This window comes from Nansenia antarctica (genome assembly GCF_963989245.1).
Source record: "Nansenia antarctica genome assembly, chromosome: 13".
In the NCBI taxonomy this organism is placed as follows: Eukaryota; Metazoa; Chordata; class Actinopteri; order Argentiniformes; family Microstomatidae; genus Nansenia; species Nansenia antarctica.
In genome coordinates, this window is record NC_137683.1 from 29,474,627 (window position 1) to 29,498,242 (window position 23,616).

A 23,616-nucleotide genomic window follows, 5' to 3' on the forward strand; every position below is an offset into this window, starting at 1 on the left:
CAGCCAGCGAGGTCCGCTGTAGGCCTACAGATCGCAGTGATACTACTGCTGCACCTGAGGGACACACTCGATAATTAAGAGACGTGTCTCCCGTGGCCAAACGGCACCAGGTGCGCTTTGGACTGACTGACACGCCGGGGCAACGCGCACAGATCCGTTTCCTGAATTTAAATTATTCATAGACCCAGAGAGCGACTACCCACCTCCGCATTGTCTCTCACATGTTCGGTGAAATAGGATCGCTCACAATAAGGCCTCTGTGACCATGCATACATGACCTCACCATGCATGGTTAGAAATGAAGTGACACATGCATCGACCTCATCGTTCAAATCTTACAAAGCATACTCTAGACCCCCCCCCCCCCCCCCCAAATAGTTTCAGACTAATTATAATCTTGATTAATTGTTAGATACCGGAAATAGACACGTCAAGATGAAAGCGCACAAAAATAGCAGTGTAACGGTCTATCACCTTCAGGTGTTAATTAGGCAGCATCAACGCACGTGGTTGCATATAGGCAATGCATGTAGGTTTATGCACGAGGCGTTTTTCCGGGGAAAAAACAGGTCATCTGATCAGGATAATGACTGACGCAGATATTAGTTTTTTTCTTCATCTCAAAGATAAATACATCCCAGCATGCGGTGGTGTGCGACATGTCAACATGATGACATAGGCCTACGCGTATTCACCAACACACATTAGATATTGTACTGTTAAAGTACTGAATAGCTACAGTATAGGTTGTAAGACAACTCATCCAAATACACAAACGACGACATGCAGAGAAAATGTAAATTAGCTCTTCCCCATCATTAAAAGATTGATGATTACAAGTCCATGTAAAAAGTGAATTAACCAGTGTAAGTTCAAGGATGGGGCGGCTGTGGCTCAAGAGGTAGAGCTGGGCCGTCTAATGATCGCAAGGTTGGCGATTCGATCCCCGGCTGCATGGCCACGTGTCGAGGTGTCCTTGGGCAAGGCACTGAACCCCAAATTGCTCCCACAATGAGCGGGCCGCCAGCGCCTTGCATTGTAGCATGGCCGCCATTGGTGTGTGGATGGGTGAGTGAGAGGCCATTGTAAAGCGCTTTGGAACAAAGAGGTATATAAGTGCAGTGCATTTATAAGTTGTCACCTGCGCTGAAGAGATAATAGTTTAGCCTATTTAATAGTAGAACTCATCCTTTGTGATGTCACAGTAATGAGAGAATGCTGGTGGGCGCACTGCAGCACGGGCTGACTTGAGGGGTCCTGGGGGAGTGTGTGTTTTTGGTGTGTGTGTGTGTGTGTGTGTGTGTGTGTGTGTGTGTGTGTGTGTGTGTATGTGTGTGTGTGTATGTGTGTGTGTATGTTTTTGGTATGTGTGTGTGTATGTGAGTATCTTTTTGGTATGTGTGTGTGTGTGTGTGTGTGTGTATGTTTTTGGTATGTGTGTGTATGTGTGCGTGCGCGTGTGTGTGTGCGCTTGCGTGCATGCGCGTGTGTACCTGCGCGTGCACGCGTCTGTGTGAGTCAGAGGCAACGAAGCAGCGGGCGATGTCATCTCTCTGCGAGCGGCTGATCAAATGGCTGTGCGCGCTCTGCAGCTGCGCTCCGCTGGGAACGGGGCAGCAGCGCTATTTATAACCGTGACGGGTGTCATCTCTCATCTGTATACGCGGGTCTCAGAGCTCCTGATGCATTTAAACAACCTGAAAGTGGCCACCAGGGTGGCCTGTTATCAAGCCCCCCCCCCCCCCCTAAATGAGACGATCATGAAGGCCTCACGTATTTTCATTATTTTTCATTCGTCAGCAACGCTGTTTTATAATCAGTCCTCAACTATGGGGAGGGGAAATCGTTTATGCTTGCGACCCTCCTCGACATTGAGGATCAACAGTTAGATTCAGTCTATCATTCAGCACTTTTTATGAGATAAGTTTCGTACTCATCGCTGTCTATATCAAGCAGTGGGGTTACCGTCTTTAACCACTAGAAGGACCCAACACTGTCACTACCCAACACTACCACACCCCCTCCCGTTGCCTCAGGATTGCCGACCAAAACCACCCTCAAGACCACCAGGGCCAAGCTCCGGACCTGGGGTGATGGGGCCTTTTCAGCGTTCCTCTGGAACGCCCTCCCCAACCACATCAGACAGGCCAACACCCTGCCAACATTTAAACAGGCCCTCAAAACCCACCTCTTCAAGCTCGCCTTCACCAGTTAACCCTCTCCCCCCCCTCTCCCCTTCCCATGTGTCCCCAGCACTACCTTAATTAGGCCCCTATACTTTCTTTTATTTCTTTTTTTATTACTACTACTCAATCTTTTCAGTTTGTAAAGCGTCTTTGAGTGTCTAGAAAACGCTATATAAGTCGAATGTATTATTATTATTATTATTATTATTATTATTTATTATTAACTACCATACCATTAACTACCATACCAACCTTTGTATTTTATTAATTACTAACTAAAAAAATGTCAACATTTAAAAAATAACACCACACAGGCATTAATAAACACCTAATGGATCAGATTATGTAAAAAACTCAATTTTGACAAAAATGGAGATAGAACCTTATAATTCTAACGTCACGACTTACCAGACATGGTCTCAAGATTGGTTAGTCCTTCACGTCCCACGCGTCTCCTCTGAGCTGGGTGGAACGGCCTTTAGTCATTGTACTCTTTGGGCATGAAAAGAGCTGCAGAATAGAATACACTGAAGACTTGCTGCTTTAGTCACTAATCTAATCACTGGACCATTTAATTATTCCTCAGTGGAGGAGTGCTCCTGTTATAATTGTTGTTGTCTGTAATTGTGTCGCCGGTGTAAATCGCTTCCTTTTAAAATCTTGAGGTAAACAAAAGTGATGTGTGTATATTTTGTAACGAGGGCAACATACATCAAATAAATACAAATAAAATAATTTAGGGGAGTTCTCAGAAAGGCACAGGAAAGCCATAACTAACTAACACAGTCTCTCCAGATCTTGCCATGATGACGATAGCAGTCCTAGTTTCGTAACAACACAAACAGACACAGTTATTGTATATATATTGCACAACACCAGGCTAAGAAAGAAGCCTCACCAGGGTTATGAATTCATTATGAATGACCTTATATAATACCATCATATATTGATGACGATGACGATGACGATGATGAAGACCTCGAGGGTGCTTTTCTTCCAGTGTTATTGTTGTCTTACAAGTGTTTTGGTTGTGCAATATTCTTCCATAGCCAACCGTTTGACCTTCACAGACCAACAGACCTGCGTGGCAACAGAGGGGAAGAGAGCCTGGTGCTTTAAAGTGCTTCAGATGAAAGGTGACTCTCCCCTGTGTGCTGCGGTCTTATTCCCCTATGGCCAACAATGAGCCCTGTGCCAAGCCAGTTAGCGACCTACTGAAGCTGAACCTTAAAATAGCCGCGTTATTGAAGAGCCTCGCCGCTGTTGAAGAACGTCATAGAACAAGAAAGAACTCTCTCTCTTTGATGAGTCACAATGGCGTGCTCTCTGTATTGGCACGGTAGAATTGATCGGAGACTGGAGTGCTTTATCGATAATACGGTTCGTTACAACTCTAGGAGCGTAGGGAGAGAACTGAGGGAGGACACAGGCACAGGGGAGGCTGGGGGAGGTTGGGGGAGGTAGAACACCAGGGGAGGCTGGGGGAGGGAGGTAGAACACCAGGGGAGGCTGGGGGAGGTAGAACACCAGGGGAGGCTGGGGGAGGTAGAACACCGGGGGAGGTTGGGGGAGGTAGAACACCAGGGGAGGCTGGGGGAGGGAGGTAGAACACCAGGGGAGGCTGGGGGAGGTAGAACACCAGGGGAGGCTGGGGGAGGTAGAACACCAGGGGAGGCTGGGGGAGGTAGAACACCAGGGGAGGCTGGGGGACTGGGGAGGTAGAACACCAGGGGAGGCTGGGGGAGGTAGAACACCAGGGGAGGCTGGTGGGGGAGGTAGAACACCAGGGGAGGCTGGTGGAGGTAGAACACCAGGGGAGGCTGGTGGAGGTAGAACACCAGGGGAGGCTGGGGGAGGTAGAACACCAGGGGAGGTTGGGGGAGGTAGAACACCAGGGGAGGCTGGGGGAGGTAGAACACCAGGGGAGGCTGGGGGAGGTAGAACACCAGGGGAGGCTGGTGGAGGTAGAACACCAGGGGAGGTTGGGGGAGGTAGAACACCAGGGGAGGCTGGGGGAGGTAGAACACCAGGGGAGGCCGGGGGAGCACACAGGCATGCTCAGATACTTGACCTTCGACCTAAATGGGAGGCACTATTAATTGCCTGTCAAGTATATGGAACCTTGATATGTACCAATATACAGTTCCATACACGTACTTTTTTCCATATATACAGGTATATATATATATATATATATACAGTATATATATAGGTAATGCAATGCTTTTCCTCTCCCTCTTCCTATGTGGACTTCAGCTCATCTAGAAAACACTCTATTATGTACATATATAGTGAATGTCCATCCATATCATGTCCAAACAGGTCATCCATCATCTATTGCTGTTGACCAGAACATGACCAGAGGGAGGGAGAGAGAGGGAGAGAGAGAGAGAGAGGGGGAGAGGGAGAGAGAGAGAGAGAGAGAGAGAGAGAGAGAGAGAGAGAGAGAGAGAGAGAGAGTGCAGTGCGCGTGGAGACGACAGACAATGGATGACAGCAGCAGCGTTGGAGATCAGAAGTGAGAACGGAGATTGAGCTGAGATCATCTGATGTTGTCACACCAGCTGGAGGTTGCTATTACAAGGAACAGAAAGCCACTCACAACTGACAGAACAGCCAGGTATCCATGGCGACAGGCTTTTGTGTAGCTGACGTTTTGTTTTCTCTTTAACCGCCGAAGTGCGCTACTGCCTCAGCAGGGGAACCTTATTCAGACCCGAGTCCTGACAGCGCTAAACCATCGTGGGCAGGGTTCGAGTTATGTGGGAGCCAATGGGAGCTGAGCTCCCATAGAGATGGTCTGAGACTCTCTGAGCTCCCATGAAGGCAGTCAAATCAAAAATCTGTGGGGGTCGCTAATAATACATTACCACAACTATTATTTGATCAAAATGTCAATGTAATGAATATTATTTAATTTATATTATAAATACTGTAAAATAAACACGTTTTCCAAAAGAGCTACGCGCACCATTAATCTCCTGTGAATGACAGTAGGCCTTTGACTGCCTGCACTTCACCACCAAGACACCATGGGGCGCAGTAGAATATTGTGCAACAGCAAAAGGTTGATTAATCAGCTGTGCGGTAAACCGTTGGAACACACAGTGCACAGCTGATTAATCAATTAAACCAATAGAGTGAGACAGGATATGTTCATATACCAGTTGCCTTTCAGGAAGTAGTGAGATTGTGCACCTAGCCTATTATTGAGAAGCAAACATTCATTCATTAGCTATACAGGAGTATATACATACAGTAGCTACCATGCCGCCCAAAAAAAGGCCAGTTTTTGACCCTCTCCCGTTCATCCAATCTTGGATAAAGAAAGGACTTCGGACGTCAGCATCATGGGTTCCAGGACCGCGACTGCAGCCTACTGAAAACAGACCACTTTGGTCTATCTTGTCTCCGTAAAGGTAAGGTGGCTTTTACTTTTTACTAACCTAGTGTACATGTATTTTTCGCTCCTTCTGTATAGCAAAAATAACACAATTATTGGCCGAGATACATGTGTGACTATCGCTTTTATAGCTGTTGTTTCATGTGGGGCTGTTGATGTGGTGAAATGAGTAGCCTGCAGCTGTAGCGTCAGGATATGTTGGTATTTGAGGAGGAGGATGAGGATGAGGATGATGTTTCGGTACCGGTACCGTTTTTAAAGTATCGATTTGTCACCGGTATCGAATAAAACCCAAACTGTACCCAACCCTAACTATATGTTTACATGCCAACTAATTAGCTAATTCATTTCTGTCATTTAGAGCTGAGGGGAGCAACAGAGAGACGGACAAAAGGACAGCAACAGAGAGACAGACAACAGGACAGTAACAGAGAGACAACGGGAGAGGAGAGCAATAGAGACAGAACTGAATGCACTGAACCTTTTTTTTATTCTTTGCATTATTAACACTGTTGTGTTATTGTGTTATTAAAGTGTTTAAGTGTTTTATGGTAAAGCATTATGAGTGGTGTGTGTGTGCAGGGTGCTCGTGAGTTGTATATTTTGTGGAGGGGGGAGGCTTGTGTATGGGGGCGGGGGGTCCTCCTCACACAAAGGAGTAGCCTAGGGCCACTGACCACCTTAATCCGCTACTGCCTATAGCTAATTAAAACTTGTAAGTCCCATCGCTGTGTGGGCATGATTCGCGCGTGCATGAGAACATTTCGCACTGTTATTTTGGAGACCCCCACAGAGATCAGCTTATAACTCGAACCCTGATCGTGGGTCTGGTTCGATTCCGGCTGTCGAATATAACTATATATCCTAGCATGTCATCCCTTCTCTCTCTCTCACCCTTCCTTCCTTCCTGTCAATCTCTACCGTCAGTCTCTATCCCGATAAAGCAGAAATGCCCTGAAAAAGAAAGAAAGAAAGAAATAATAATAATAATAATAATAATAATACATTGTATTTGTAATGCACTCTACATAAGGAAATCTCGAAGTGCTACAGATTAAAAACAAGAATAATAATAAAAAGAAATAGACATTTCAATGAAAAAAGGCAAATAAAAGGTAGGTTTTAAGGCCTCATTTAAAAGCATCCACAGCAAAAGTCACATTTGAGGGGCGTTATGCAACATAAATGGTCCCTAACTAATCAGACCATATATGTCATCTACCTATGTCATCTGACACACATGGGTGAGACCAAACCCGTTTGTTTGTGAAAGGACATTAAGGTCATGTTCTCACATGAAAGTCTGAATCGAGACCCGGAGCAAGTGGATGAGATCACAACATTGTTGCATAAATAATTTCTCTGATTTGCATTCTCACAGCCCTTTATGTAAACGAAGTAACATACGCAAATTTTATCCTAAACTCAGATTCCAAGTGAAGCAAATGTTCTAGTGAGAACACACCCTAATGTCCTAGTGAGAACACACCCTAATGTTCTAGTGAGAACACCCCCTAATGTTCTAGTGAGAACACCCCCTAATGTTCTAGTGAGAACACCCCCTAATGTTCTAGTGAGAACACCCCCTAATGTTCTAGTGAGAACACCCCCTAATGTTCTAGTGAGAACACACCCTAATGTTCTAGTGAGAACACCCCCTAATGTTCCAGTGAGAACACACCCTAATGTCCTAGTGAGAACACCCCCTAATGTTCTAGTGAGAACACACCCTAATGTCCTAGTGAGAACACACCCTAATGTCCTAGTGAGAACACACCCTAATGTTCTAGTGAGAACACACCCTAATGTCCTAGTGAGAACACACCCTAATGTCCTAGTGAGAACACACCCTAATGTTCCAGTGAGAACACACCCTAATGTCCTAGTGAGAACACCCCCTAATGTTCTAGTGAGAACACACCCTAATGTTCTAGTGAGAACACACCCTAATGTTCTAGTGAGAACACACCCTAATGTCCTAGTGAGAACACACCCTGATGTTCTAGTGAGAACACACCCTGATGTTCTAGTGAGAACACACCCTGAGGCACGAATGGATTTCCCTTTCAGGAAGACCTCAGGGACGAAAGCGAATCCAAACATGAATCTGCGGAAGACAACACTACACATCCTTCCCTTGAGCAACGTGTTTGAAATGACTCATTATTGTCTCTCAACATTGGCTGAGCTATTGCCTTTAGACAGCTCCAAAGATATTGGCACTTTTGCCAGTGTTTTGACACCAAAAACACGAAAAAACATAATCCCAAAAGCATTCTACTGCTAAACCGATGGGAGTGCAGTATGAGAACCTGGGTCGGTTGGTGTTGATTGGCAGCTCTGTAAACTGTTTACAGGAAAGAGTAGCCGGTGACAGGTGGCCTGTCTGCAGATCCTCCACACCACAGAGAGCCGTGTATGACAACATACCTGAGACGCCAGACAGACACCAGTAAAAACAACAGCTTGGAGAACTTAAATACACACGGTTTATAAAATGTATGCACAGCTATCTGCTCTATAGATAGATATGCATGGCTCACTTTGTCTAACCACCTTTATGTATCACTGTCCCTGGTTCGATCCCGGGTTTCGGCACCAAAAAATGTAGTATTTTTACCTTCTTAAAGGATGGCTTGGACTGGTGATTGAAAGAAAGGTTCTTTATATACAATCTTTATATATAATCTCTATAAAACGAGCTATTAGATATTTCACTTTCTATTCAACGAGCTATTTTGCATTTCTTAAAAACAAACTGTCAACTTATATGACACCTTGTATACAAGGCATTCTAGAACCTTAACGATAAATAATACGATAAATAATAACACATAACTGTCAATCAACTATGCAACACATCAATCAATCTCTTTTAACAGTCAATCAATCATGTAACATATTATTCAATCTCCTTCAACTGTCAATCAATCATGCAACATAACCAATGTAACCTATAAAGTTACAACACGCCAGACAGACAACAGTAAAAACAACAGCTTGGAGAACTTAAATACACACGTTTATAAAATGTATGCACAGCTATCTGCTCTACAGTATAGATAGATATGGATGGCTCACTTTGTTTAACCACCTTTATGTGTATCACTGAACAGAGTAGCTCTCGTTATCAATAACAATGAGGCAAGTTATAATACGGCAACAAATGAAATATGATGCATTACACAATACATACATTCGGTATTCGGATGAGTACAAAAACAATAATTCTTTGACCTCATCTTAGGACAACTTGATTTCACTAACGTGTATTTTTCTAACCCATTCAACCTTTATTTAAACAAGATAAGATACAATAACATAGTAGATAAAAGGATAAAGGATAGGAGAATAAAAACTAAGAATAAAAGATAAAAAACAAGATCAGCTAAAACAATTACAAACTGAAGTGTAGTGATTATAGATCAAAACCTTGAACTGTGCAAAGTTTGGAAGTACATCAATCTTTAAAGTGCGTTGCAGATCATTCCACGAGCTAGGAGCACTACAGCAAAAAGGAAGTCTTTCCAAGGGTAGAATGTACCCAAGGGTAGAATGTACCCATAGTCCCAAGCAATGGTTTATAATCCATACCCCTAACCATCTCCCCTAACCCTGCCACCCCCCCCCCCCCCCCCCCCCTGGACATGCATACAACCTCCCCTACCCCTAACCATCTCCCCTAACCCTGCCACCCCCCCTCCCCCCCTGGACATGCATACAACCTCCCCTACCCCTAACCATCTCCCCTAACCCTGCCACCCCTCCTCCCCCCCTGGACATGCATACAACCTCCCCTACCCCTAACCATCTCCCTTAACCCTGCCACCCCCCTCCCCCCCTGGACATGCATACAACCTCCCCTACCCATCTCCCTTAACCCTGCCACCCTCCTCCCCCCCTGGACATGCATACAACCTCCCCTACCCCTAACCATCTCCCCTAACCCTGCCACCCCCCCTCCCCCCCTGGACATGCATACAACCTCGCCTACCCCTAACCATCTCCCCTAACCCTGCCACCCACCCCTCCCCCCCTGGACATGCATACAACCTCCCCTACCCCTAACCATCTCCCCTAACCCTGCCACCCCCCCTCCCCCCCTGGACATGCATACAACCTCCCCTACCCCTAACCATCTCCCCTAACCCTGCCACCCCCCCCTGGACATGCATACAACCTCCCCTACCCCTACCCATCTCCCCTAACCCTGCCACCCCCCGCCACCCCCCCTGGACATGCGTACAACCTCCCCTACCCCTACCCATCTCTCCTAACCGTGCCACCCCCCCTCCCCCCCTGGACATGCATACAACCTCCCCTACCCCTAACCATCTCCCTTAACCCTACCACCCCCCCTCCCCGTTTGTTAACTCTGTGTTCTATGTGTCCATGTTATCTGTTGCTTGTTGTTTCTGTGTTTTCCGTTTCTCCCATATTGTCAGCGTCTTTGAGCCTTGGAAAAGCACTATATAAATATAATGAATTATTACTATTATTAGCCTATACCAAGTGCATCAGCACACTGAATCCTGGCCTTGGTAGAGCTTTCACTCTGCCCACTGCTGTTGTTGAGTGCGTGTGTCTGGGTTGAGGTTTTGAGACATCTGATGTTATGAAATGTTATCGAACATTGTAGCTTAGCACTGCTGAACAGCAGCGTGTGTGCCGGTTGGCGAACAAAGAAATGTGAAAGAGCTTTCATGAGTCTCAGCCTTCGACTGACGACAGGTAGATAAAACCGGAGTTTTTAATAATGAGTCATGTTTCCATAGCAACAGCAGAATCAGATAAGTTATTGTCCTTCTTTGGCACTGTATGCGGCGTTGTTATTCAGACTGAGCTAATGTTTAAGCCTCTCTTAGTTAGTTATCTATTTCCCCCCCCCAGATTCCTATGTCACCAACTCACCCTCGTAATCGTGAGATGGTAAAATTGAACAAATGTGTGTGTTTTACTGTTTTTAAACAAGGCCATTAAATACTGTAGTATAGTGAAAATGTCACGTGTAGCTCCTTTTAAGCTTAACGTCGTACTAAATCAAGAATGAACACCAGTTAAACGACTTATTGTCCAGTCAGGGTGAAAACCACACATTAAAGTGTACTTTAAACTGCAAACTATACAACTCTGATGTCAACAGTTCAGATTCAATAAGATGAATGATGGTTCGTGGTCTCCTTATCAACAGCTCCTAATTTAAATATACTGTGTTTTTTTAGGATGCTATAAAAGCAGAGGTCAGGGACTAGTTCCCTTTTATCCTGAGACCAAAAGGAGTGAACAGAGAGTTAGCACGTAGGGCTGTGTAGGGGGCATCAATAATGCCTTTTCAGTTTGATGAGCAGAATGGATTGCTTCTACACCACGACTCCTTTATTGACAACCCTTTAGTTCACCTGGCCGATTTATTTGTTTAATTATCTATGTTACGTATCTGTTTGCTCAAACAGTTATGTGACTATGCAACCACACATTACCATTCAAAATCACGAATCGTTAGCCTCGTAGCATAATTGCCGAAGTCATGTTTCACTTGTGGTCAGCCAAGCCATCTTTGTATGTAGTGTCAAAAATGCCTATTATATGTCAAAGAGATGACTTGGGCAGGTAGTGGTTTTGAAATGTAACAAGCATTCTGATGTCATAGAGGCAATAATGCACAGTGAATCAGCAGTGTTAGGAGAGTAGAGTTAGGCAGATATCTACATTTGGCCAAAATATGACTCAATTATGATATGAGGCTAACGAAATAGACATATACTGTTGTTTTGTGAAGAAAGTGGCTGTATCGTGCTGTTGTGCCACGTTGTGTGTATTGTGTTGAGTCTGTCAGTCTTGTGTATTGAGTGACAATCTCTCCTTTTTGTTACCTGTGGCGTGTGTTTAATGCCATGGCAACTAAAAAATATATTAAAAGAAGTAGAAGCCACACACTCTAGTTCCAGATTTAGTTCCAGTTTTAATATGACAACGGTTTCGGCCGTAGCCTTTGTCAAGTCTTAAATATGGGTTAGGGTTAATGCCATGACAACGACCATGACAGAGGGGGAAGAAGGCACACAGACGCTCCACTCAGAGCCCTGTGACAGACTCACAGACTCACAGACTCACAGACTCACAGACTGGACAGAGGAGACCAGAAGTGACGGGAGAGAAGTAAGTTCCTCTCCCTGCTGCAGCCTGGTGAGGTACAGTAATAGTCTCCGTCTGGGAACTGAGACTTGGGAAACAGACTGACAATGGGCCTCTGTACAGACACACACACACACACACACACACACACACACACACACACACGCACACACACGCACACACACACAGGACCTCTGTACAGGCACACACACACAGACACACACACACGCGCGCACACACACACGCACACACACACACACACACATACACAGGACCTCTGTACAGACACACACACACACACACACACACGCACACACACACACACACACACAGGACCTCTGTACAGGCAGACATACACACACACAGACACACACACGCACACACACACACACACACACACACGCACACACACACACGCACACACACACACACACACACACACACACACACACACACACACACACAGGGCCTCTGTGCAGGCAGACACACTGCATTCATTATCATCAGCAGGCAGGAGAGCTTTGAAGCCAGCGCCGTCACTAACGCCCAGACAGGAGTGGCAGCAGGCTGACGGCTTCCACACACACCAGGAACACAGCCTCCCACACACCAGGAACACAGCCTCATACACACCAGGAACACTCATACAGCCTCATACACACAAGGAACACAGCCTCATACACACAAGGAACACAGCCTCATACACACAAGGAACACAGCCTCATACACACAAGGAACACAGCCTCATACACACAAGGAAAACAGCCTCACACACACCAGGAACACAGCCTCATACAAACCCTACACACACACCAGGAACACAGCCTCGTACAAACCCTACACACACACCAGGAACACAGCCTCATACACACCTTCCACACACACACCAGGAACACAGCCTCACACAAACCCTACACACACACACCAGGAACACAGCCTCATACACACCTTCCACACACACCAGGAACACAGCCTCATACACACCTTCCACACACACCAGGAACACAGCCTCACACACACCAGGAACACAGCCTCACACACACCTTCCACACACACCAGGAACACAGCCTCACACACACCAGGAACACAGCCTCACACACACCTTCCACACACACCAGGAACACAGCCTCACACACACCAGGAACACAGCCTCATACAAACCTTCCACACACACCATGAACACAGCCTCATACACACCTTCCACACACACCAGGAACACAGCCTCGTACAAACCTTCCACACACACCTGGAACACAGCCTCATACACACCTTCCACACACACCAGGAACACAGCCTCGTACAAACCTTCCACACACACCAGGAACACAGCCTCGTACAAACCTTCCACACACACCAGGAACACAGCCTCATACAAACCTTCCACACACACCAGGAACACAGCCTCGTACAAACCTTCCACACACACCAGGAACACAGCCTCGTACAAACCTTCCACACACACCAGGAACACAGCCTCATACACACCATGAACACAGCCTCACACACACCAGGAACACAGCCTCACACACACCAGGAACACAGCCTCATACACACCAGGAACACAGCCTCACACACACCAGGAACACAGCCTCATACACACCTTCCACACACACCAGGAACACAGCCTCATACACACCTTCCACACACACCAGGAACACAGCCTCATACACACCATGAACACAGCCTCATACACACCAGGAACACAGCCTCATACACACCTTCCACACACACCAGGAACACAGCCTCATACACACCTTCCACACACACCAGGAACACAGCCTCACACACACCATGAACACAGCCTCATACACACCAGGAACACAGCCTCATACACACCTTCCACACACACCAGGAACACAGCCTCATACACACCTTCCACACACACACCAGGAACACAGCCTCATACACACCTTCCACACACACACCAGGAACACAGCCTCACACACACCTTCCACACACACACCAGGAACACAGCCTCACACACACACACCAGGAACACAGCCTCACACACACACACCAGGAACACAGCCTCATACAAACCTTCCACACACACCAGGAACACAGCCTCATACAAACCTTCCACACACACCAGGAACACAGCCTCATACACACCTTCCACACACACCAGGAACACAGCCTCATACAAACCTTCCACACACACCAGGAACACAGCCTCATACACACCAGGAACACAGCCTCACACACACCAGGAACACAGCCTCACACACACCAGGAACACAGCCTCACACACACCAGGAACACAGCCTCACACACACCAGGAACACAGCCTCATACACACCTTCCACACACCAGGAACACAGCCTCATACACACCTTCCACACACACCAGGAACACAGCCTCACACACACCTTCCACACACACCAGGAACACAGCCTCATACACACCTTCCACACACACCAGGAACACAGCCTCATACACACCTTCCACACACACCAGGAACACAGCCTCACACACACCTTCCACACACACCAGGAACACAGCCTCATACACACCTTCCACACACACCAGGAACACAGCCTCATACAAACCCTACAACGCAAGAGGAGACCTCATCCATCACATAACTCTGTAAAGGGGTTAGTGTATGAGCAAACGCAATGACCAAATCACTGTCTTAAGGCCAATGCACACAGCGTGCGATTTTGTCGCACGACAACATTCGATTCTCAATTCACACCAATGAATGAATGAATGTGAATGGAGAATCGAATGTTGTCGTGCGACAATTTCGCATCGCACGCCGTGTGCATTGGCTCATTGGGTCTCATTCAAAACAATGGAATCAAATTCGGCGGTGCGACAAAATCGCACGCCGTGTGCGTTGGCCTCTACAGTCTGAATATGTTTCTGAAGTAGTATTTGGTAAATGTTAAGATACATGTCTACTGAGTCAAAAGGGTGTGTAGGAGCCAAATGCATATTATTGAATGCTATTGAATAATGATCATGATGAATTGAATGAAATATGAATGATTGCATGAGCTATTAGAATATGATGTATGATGGTTCCCCCCTTGTGCCCATTGGTCTGAAGTGTGTCAGGGACATTGTTTAAATAGCAGGAAGTGAGGCTAGCAGGCAGGAAGTCTTGGCAGGGCCTGGGTAAGGGGACAGGTTTTTGACCACACAATGACTGAAGGAAAGAGTCTTCAAACTAACTCAAGGAGACCTCAAGGAAACAATTACTCAAAGAAAGACACTATAAAGTGAGACTGCATTGGAATGATATTTTGTTATTTTGTTATCTTTCTGTTTTCTAAAGATGCTATTGGAACTGTGAATGTTATGTTTATATTTAAAGGAGAATGAATCCATATTTTTGTTGCAAGTCCTACCTGGACTGGATTACAACTTTGTTGGTTTGAATATTTGGATGTGCGTCAAAACCCCTGCCTTGCCTGGACGGTGGTCACTATATTAGCGACTCTACCTCCTGCGGCTGTGGCGCAGGAGGTAGAGCCGCCGTCTAATGATCGCAAGGTTGGCAGATCGGCAGGTTCGAGCCCCGGCTGGCCACATCAAAGTGTCCTTGGGCAAGACACTGAACCCCAAATTGCTCCCAGTGAGCGGGCTGGCGCCTTGCATGGTAACTTGCCGCCATTGGTGTGTGTGTGTGTGTGTGTGTGTGAATGGGTGAATGAGAGACTGTTGTAAAGCGCCTTATATAAGTGCAGTCCATTTACCATTTATGTATGTCTGTCCCTGACCATGCGGTGAACACAACGTTGACTACGCAGGTCTACTCAGAGACAACAACCGTCTCCCCATTAATGATCCCATTGAAATGAGTTTTTAACACAATGACTTGGTGTTATGATCCCCAAACACAGAGTGCAGTTACATCATCATGTTCTGTGTGACACAGACTAATAGTCATAATAGCTCATTTATATGTGTTATATAACAGCTCTATTGTTATCTAATAAATGAAGGCTAGCACTGTTGTTACAAAGGTCATATTTTCCTATCCTTCTCCTCGAGAGGCACTCTGAAGTGTTGTTGATTCTGTATCAAGAAGGATTTCTTCTTCTATAAAATGTTGGAGGAACCGAACAAAGCACAAGGCCACTAGAGGTTTGTTATTAAAGTATAAAGCAAATGTTATTTTCCAAATGGAGTCGTACTGCATCTCCTCCTGGCTGTCAACACATACAGTGGGGGAAATAAGTATTGAACACATCAACATTTTGTCCAGTAAATGTATTTCCAATGAGCCTATTTATGTGAAATTTGCACCAGGCATTGGTATTAACTCAAACAATCCAGACACAAAATCTAAACATTAAAGTCCATAATGGAAATAAAGTTATGTGTAATAAAGTGGAATGAAACAGGAAAAAAGTATTGAATACACTGACTGAAATTAATTCAATAGTTAGTGGAGAAGCCTTTGTTTGTAATGACAGCTTCAAGGCGCTTTCTGTATGAAGTAACTAATCGCAGTATTCAGGTGTAGATAGCCATAGCACTCTAGCAGAAACATAGATGTTTTTTAGGATATTTACTTCATTTACTAAGTAAAGGTAAGACCATGCGATATATACCTGTATTTTCATTTGTGTTGAATGAGTATGAATAGCGGAACTGCATTTGCCTATAAAACGTTAATCGAATACGTATGTTACCTGTATGTGTGTTACCTGTATGTGTGTGTTACCTGTATGTGTGTGTTACCTGTATGTGTGTGTTACCTGTATGTGTGTGTTACCTGTATGTGTGTGTTACCTGTGTGTGTTACCTGTATGAGTGTGCAAAGAATGCTAATATGAAATATGAAACATACGGTCGCCAACAGTATTGTGCAACCTGCCAATTGACAGTGAATTTAAGCTGAACCTCCAACATTCATGTGTGTGTAGATCTGGCTCTGATACTAGCCAGAGCCTCCCCAACCACTGACCTCACCACACGTCACTGGTATGACGTACACATTATATCATCGACTTCAAACATGCATGCACACACACACACACAAACACACACACACACACACACACACACACACACACGATGGATTGATAGGTTGAGAAACTCTTGCCTTCTTCCTATATGGTCATTTTTCACAAACTCTACACATTTTCACCCTCCCTCCCTTTGCCTCCTTCTCTAAACACACAGAACCTGTTATACCCTGAGGGGAAACATCCCAAAGGAGCACTCTGGTCCCCTCAGGACCTGGTACTGTAGCTTAGCTACAACAGACAGCCGCAGCACTTAAGCTATCCATCAAGATATCCATCAACACCACACCAGACGTGGCTGCCGCTGCTCCCAAGGTCTGGTGGGGCTTGCGAGGCACCGGGCCACCGACTGTTGCATAATGGAAAGGATGCATGAGTCATGCTGATGTCCAGAAGGCCCTGGGGCACTTGTCATACAGACTGCAGCACTCAGCGAGCATCAGGAGGACATACTGTAATGTTGCTGAGCTATAAATCCGCCGCACATTTATAAGACTTTAACGACCCCCTGTCATAACCGGCGCAGCATGTCTTGTCGTGTGGGCTGGAATGATGGGAAGTGGTGTGGGGGAGGGGTGTGATTATATACATGTGTGACAGAGTTGGATAATTTGGTCCGCATGTCGGCAACCGATCAAAATGTTGGGAGTTTTCTTTTGAAACACAGAAGTACGTGAGAAGTGTGTTGAGAATCACAACACAAAGTTGTTAGTTAAGACAAAATACTGCAACGAAATGGATTGGGTGAGTAATCCCCCCACTGCTACCTAGTTCACTATAACACTACTTTACATTGTTAGCAGGCTCACGAAATAAGCTGTGTTAGCTGACTAGCGACGTGTCGTTGATTTTCAACAACGCAGAAATGTATTCACATTTTTCGAAAGAAAAGTCAGATCATTACATCAGATCTGGATATGAGGACCAAAGCTTTAGAATGTGTCACATATCAAATCAACATATTGACATATATAATTCATTTTTTATTCATGTTTTACAGCATACAAACATATCAAACATATGTGAACACACGAATATATTCTAATGTTGAAGCTGTTTGGAGCCTCGACGAGGGAGGGAGGCACTGAAAAAGCCGCCTCATTATCCCACCTCTTGTGAGGGAATCATAACTTATTAAAAGCAATTTCCCACAAATCAACTCAACAAGTGATTTAGTGGGAATGAGCACGTTTTTTTCTCAACTTCAACACTTTGGAAATGCGGGAGCTCCAAATTTCACAAGCCGCCAATAAGCAAGAATGATTCCACCACAGCCGCGGATGTGTCATTACTTTTTCAGCAGGGCCCCATGCAGTATTAACCAGTGTTACATAAGTCTAATCAGGGAAGTAAGTGAGGCTTCTAGAAAAACCTTCGCAGTTCGCACACCAACCGATTTCTCGTTAATCTTTCATTAAGCACAAGGGCGCGGCGTTGATTCATCTGTTCGTGGTGGGAGCTATTCTCAGCCAACATCGCCCACACGGACACTCTCCAGGGAGGAAGACGGTCTTTAAAAGCAGAAACAGGCTCTAAAAAATGGTGCTCAAATGTGATTACAGTATATTGAACATGTCTAACTTCAAAGTTTCGACTTTGGACCTGTAATCTGAACATGTGGAGCAAGAAGATTAGGACATTTGAAAACCTTGCCATGCAGTAGTGGCTAATGGAAGCCAACAACAGTTAATCTATCAAATCTAACAAGTATAATACATTCGAACATGTAATTGTGCTGGGGTGTGATGTCGAACTACAGAAATTAACTAACAGCTAACTTGGTCCTCCCTGTTTGACATCATTCCATGTTCGGCTCCCTCCTGCAGTAGCATGACAGAGCAGCACAATCCTATTTCCAGCATAGGACAGTGTTGAATATTTCAGGCCGTTACAGTACAGTACTGTACAGTACATTCAAACTAGGATGTCTCCTTCTACATGTTAAAAGAGAGTTGTGCACCCTCCTAAAATGCAGAGGACCTATTTCTCTAGCAAAGGTTAAAGTGTAAAAAAGAATATCACCATCTATGGTTACTATTGTAAAGACATTTACCTAGCCCTCAAAAGAACCATATCTTCAGGTTACACCTTAACTGCTCCTCCTGAGACATCTACTACCCCCCAGCACTGTGTCTCCTGAGACATCTACTACCCCCCAGCACTGCGTCTCCTGAGACACCTCCTACCCCCCAGCACTGTGTCTCCTGAGACATCTACTACCCCCCAGCACTGTGTCTCCTGAGACATCTACTACCCCCAGCACTGTGTCTCCTGAGACATCCACTACCCCCCAGCACTGTGTCTCCTGAGACATCTACTACCCCCCAGCACTGTGTCTCCTGAGACATCTACTACCCCCCAGCACTGTGTCTCCTGAGACATCTACTACCCCCCAGCACTGTGTCTCCTGAGACATCTACTACCCCCCAGCACTGTGTCTCCTGAGACATCTACTACCCCCCTGCACTGTGTCTCCTGAGACATCTACTACCCCCCCCAGCACTGTGTCTCCTGAGACATCTACTACCCCCCAGCACTGTGTCTCCTGAGACATCTACTACCCCCCTGCACTGTGTCTCCTGAGACATCTACTACCCCCCCCAGCACTGTGTCTCCTGAGACATCTACTACCCCCCAGCACTGTGTCTCCTGAGACATCCACTACCCCCCAGCACTGTTTCTCCTGAGACATCTACTACCCCCCCAGCACTGTGTCTCCTGAGACATCTACTACCCCCCAGCACTGTGTCTCCTGAGACATCCACTACCCCCCAGCACTGTGTCTCCTGAGACATCTACTACCCCCCCAGCACTGCGTCTCCTGAGACATCTACTACCCCCCAGCACTGTGTCTCCTGAGACATCTACTACCCCCCCAGCACTGTGTCTCCTGAGACATCTACTACCCCCAGCACTGTGTCTCCTGAGACATCCACTACCCCCCAGCACTGTGTCTCCTGAGACATCTACTACCCCCAGCACTGTGTCTCCTGAGACATCTACTACCCCTCAGCACTGTGTCTCCTGAGACATCTACTACCCCCCAGCACTGCGTCTCCTGAAGACATCTACTACCCCCCCAGCACTGTGTCTCCTGAGACATCTACTACCCCCCAGCACTGTGTCTCCTGAGACATCTACTACCCCCCCAGCACTGCGTCTCCTGAGACACCTGCTTTTCCCCTTTACTGTGTCCCCTAAGACTTCTACTGCCCCCCTTGTACTGTTTCTCTGTTTCTCCAGTGTCTATATAAAAAATAAAAATAAAATGTCCTTCTATCACAGAGACTGCCAATGGTCCCGGGCCTGAGCTAGATTACTCTTCCTGCTACGACTGGTGGATTGATGATTCACTTGCTTAGTCAAATGTATCGATTGTGATTGTAAGTCGCTTTGGAATAAGGCGTCTGCTAAATGCCAAAAATGTAAATGTACATGACTAGGCCAAAACCTTTGAGCTGTACAATATGTATAGAACCAAGTTATTATTATTATTATTATTATTATTATTATTATTATTATTATTATTATTATGAATAGACCTAGTATCATCACACCGGTTCGTCTGACTAGGCCCAAACCTTTATCTGTACAGTACGTATCAAATCTGTGCTATGTCACCCAGTCATTAAACAGACAGCACACCATCCAGTAGTGGCTGTCCTGACTGTGTTGTTTGCCCAACCCTGGTCCACATGTCACTGTTTGCCTTTTCCATATTGGCAGCCAGACGTGCCTGCCTGCAAGCAAACACAGACTAGCCTCTCCAGCTAACACCGACTCATATATGCTGTATTTGGAGAGGCCTTGCTTGATAAAAGGCAAATACACATTTCTGTTCAAATACAGAGCATGATAGGATGATTATGTTCATCACCGGGCAACAGGTAGCGGCTCTTTGAATGGCTGGTACGGTTGAATAATTAATAACTTTTAATATAATAGCTTTTATTTGTATAGCACTCTTCCTGCAAACGTCGCAGCTCAAAGCGCTTTAATCATTATATAATCATCAGTTCATTATTTAGTCATTTAAAGGCAATATTAAAAAGATGGGTGTTTTTAGTCTTGACTTGGAACATATTTGCTGAGGTTGCATCCCTGATGTAAACTGGCAGTGCATTCCACAATTTGGGTGCATCAAAAAAATCCGGAAGTTTACATACACCGTAGCCAAATACATTTAAACTCAGTTTTTCCACATTTAATCCTGGTAAACATTCCCTGTCTTAGGTCAGTTAGGGTCACTACTTTACTTTAAGTTGTTTAACTTGGGTCAAATGTTTCGGGTAGCCTTCCACAAGCTTCCCACAATAAGTCGGTGGAATCTTGGCCCATTCCTCCTGACGGAACTGGTGTAACTGAGTCAGGCTTGTAGGCCTCCTTGCTCACACACACTTTTTCAGTTCTGTCCACACATTTCCTATAGGACTGAGGTCAGGGTTTTGTGATGGCCACTCCAACACCTTGACTTTGTTGTCCTTTGTGCCATTTTGCTATAACTTTAAAAGTATGCTTGGGGTCATTGTCCATTTGGAAGAGCCATTTGCGACCAAGCTTTAACTTCCTGGCTGATGTCTTGAGATGTTGCTTCAATATAGCCACATCATTTCCTTCCTCATGATGCCATCTATTTAGTGAAGTGCACCAGTCCCTCCTGCAGCAAAGCCCCCCCACAACATGATGCTGCCACCCCTGTGCTTCATGATTGAATGGGATGATGTTGTTCGGCTTGCAATCCTCCCTGTTTTTCCGCCAAACATAACGATGGTCATATGTTTGGCATGGGGTCGAAGATCCTGCGGACCTTCTACAGAGGCACTACTGAGAGCATATTGACTGGTTGCATCACCACCTGGCATGGCAACTGCACTGCCCTCAACTGCAGAGCGCTACAGAGGGTGGTGCTACAGAGGGTGGTGCTACAGAGGGTGGTGCTACAGAGGGTGGTGCTACAGAGGGCGGTGCCCACAGAGGGCGGTGCTACAGAGGGTGGAGCTACAGAGGGTGGTGCTACAGAGGGTGGAGCTACAGAGGGTGGTGTGGACAGAGGGTGGTGATACAGAGGGTGGTGTTACAGAGGGTGGAGCTACAGAGGGTGGTGTTACAGAGGGTGGTGTTACAGAGGGTGGTGCTACAGAGGGTGGTGCTACAGAGGGTGGTGTGGACAGAGGGTGGTGATACAGAGGGTGGTGCTACAGAGGGTGGAGCTACAGAGGGTGGTGTTACAGAGGGTGGTGCTACAGAGGGTGGTGCTACAGAGGGTGGTGCTACAGAGGGTGGTGTTACAGAGGGTGGAGCTACAGAGGGTGGTGCTACAGAGGGTGGAGCTACAGAGGGTGGTGCTACAGAGGGTGGTGTTACAGAGGGTGGAGCTACAGAGGGTGGAGCTACAGAGGGTGGTGCTACAGAGGGTGGTGTGGACAGAGGGTGGTGCTACAGAGGGTGGAGCTACAGAGGGTGGTGTGGACAGAGGGTGGTGCTACAGAGGGTGGAGCTACAGAGGGTGGTGCTACAGAGGGTGGTGCTACAGAGGGTGGAGCTACAGAGGGTGGTGCTACAGAGGGTGGAGCTACAGAGGGTGGAGCTACAGAGGGTGGTGTGGACAGAGGGTGGTGTGGACAGAGGGTGGTGCTACAGAGGGTGGAGCTACAGAGGGTGGTGCTACAGAGGGTGGTGCTACAGAGGGTGGAGCTACAGAGGGTGGAGCTACAGAGGGTGGTGTGGACAGAGGGTGGTGCTACAGAGGGTGGAGCTACAGAGGGTGGTGCTACAGAGGGTGGAGCTACAGAGGGTGGAGCTACAGAGGGTGGTGCTACAGAGGGTGGTGCTACAGAGGGTGGTGCTACAGAGGGTGGTGCTACAGAGGGTGGAGCTACAGAGGGTGGACCTACAGAGGGTGGTGCTACAGAGGGTGGAGCTACAGAGGGTGGAGCTACAGAGGGTGGAGCTACAGAGGGTGGAGCTACAGAGGGTGGTGTTACAGAGGGTGGTGCTACAGAGGGTGGAGCTACAGAGGGTGGTGTGGACAGAGGGTGGGGCTACAGAGGGTGGTGCTACAGAGGGTGGTGCTACAGAGGGTGGAGCTACAGAGGGTGGAGCTACAGAGGGTGGTGCTACAGAGGGTGGTGCTACAGAGGGTGGTGCTACAGAGGGTGGTGCTACAGAGGGTGGTGCTACAGAGGGTGGAGCTACAGAGGGTGGAGCTACAGAGGGTGGAGCTACAGAGGGTGGTGCGGACAGCCGAGCGCATCAGTGGATGTGAGCTTCCCTCCACCCAGGACATTATACAACAAACGGTGTGTCAGCAAAGCCCGGAGGATCATCACAGGAATGTCATAAATGACAAGAAACCCCAGTACTTTTCTAGTACTGGTCACTAGTTGGTCAGAAAAGTACTGTGGTTTCTTGTGTATAGTCAGGGGTGCACATAACTGGTGCGCCAGTGCGCATGCGTCGCCAAAATGCATGCTGCGCGGCAGATCAGCCGCATGAAGGCGCTCTTGCGCACCAACAGTTTTTTTTTTTTTTTTTTTTTTTTTTAAAGTTGATTTCTGTGTTTACAGAACAGAGCAGTGCTTAAAGAGATGTCCGTTTATATCAGCGTGTTTAAAGAACAGACATTCAGTTAGTGCTTAGAGAGATGTCAGTTTATTTCAGTGTGTTTAAAGAACAGACATTCAGTTAGTGCTTAAAGAGATGTCAGTTGATTTCATTGTGTTTAAAGGAGTCGGACAGACTTTCATTCTTAAAGAGCAGTCATTTGATTTTGCATTTGTTTCTTTTGTTTTGCACACAATAATTTGGTCGTTCATCTTTATTTATGAATAAATGTCGTTTTGCTAATAATATATCCATGTATCCCTTTTTGATCCATCCTGTGGGACGGGTCGTGACTCGCGAGCTCGGG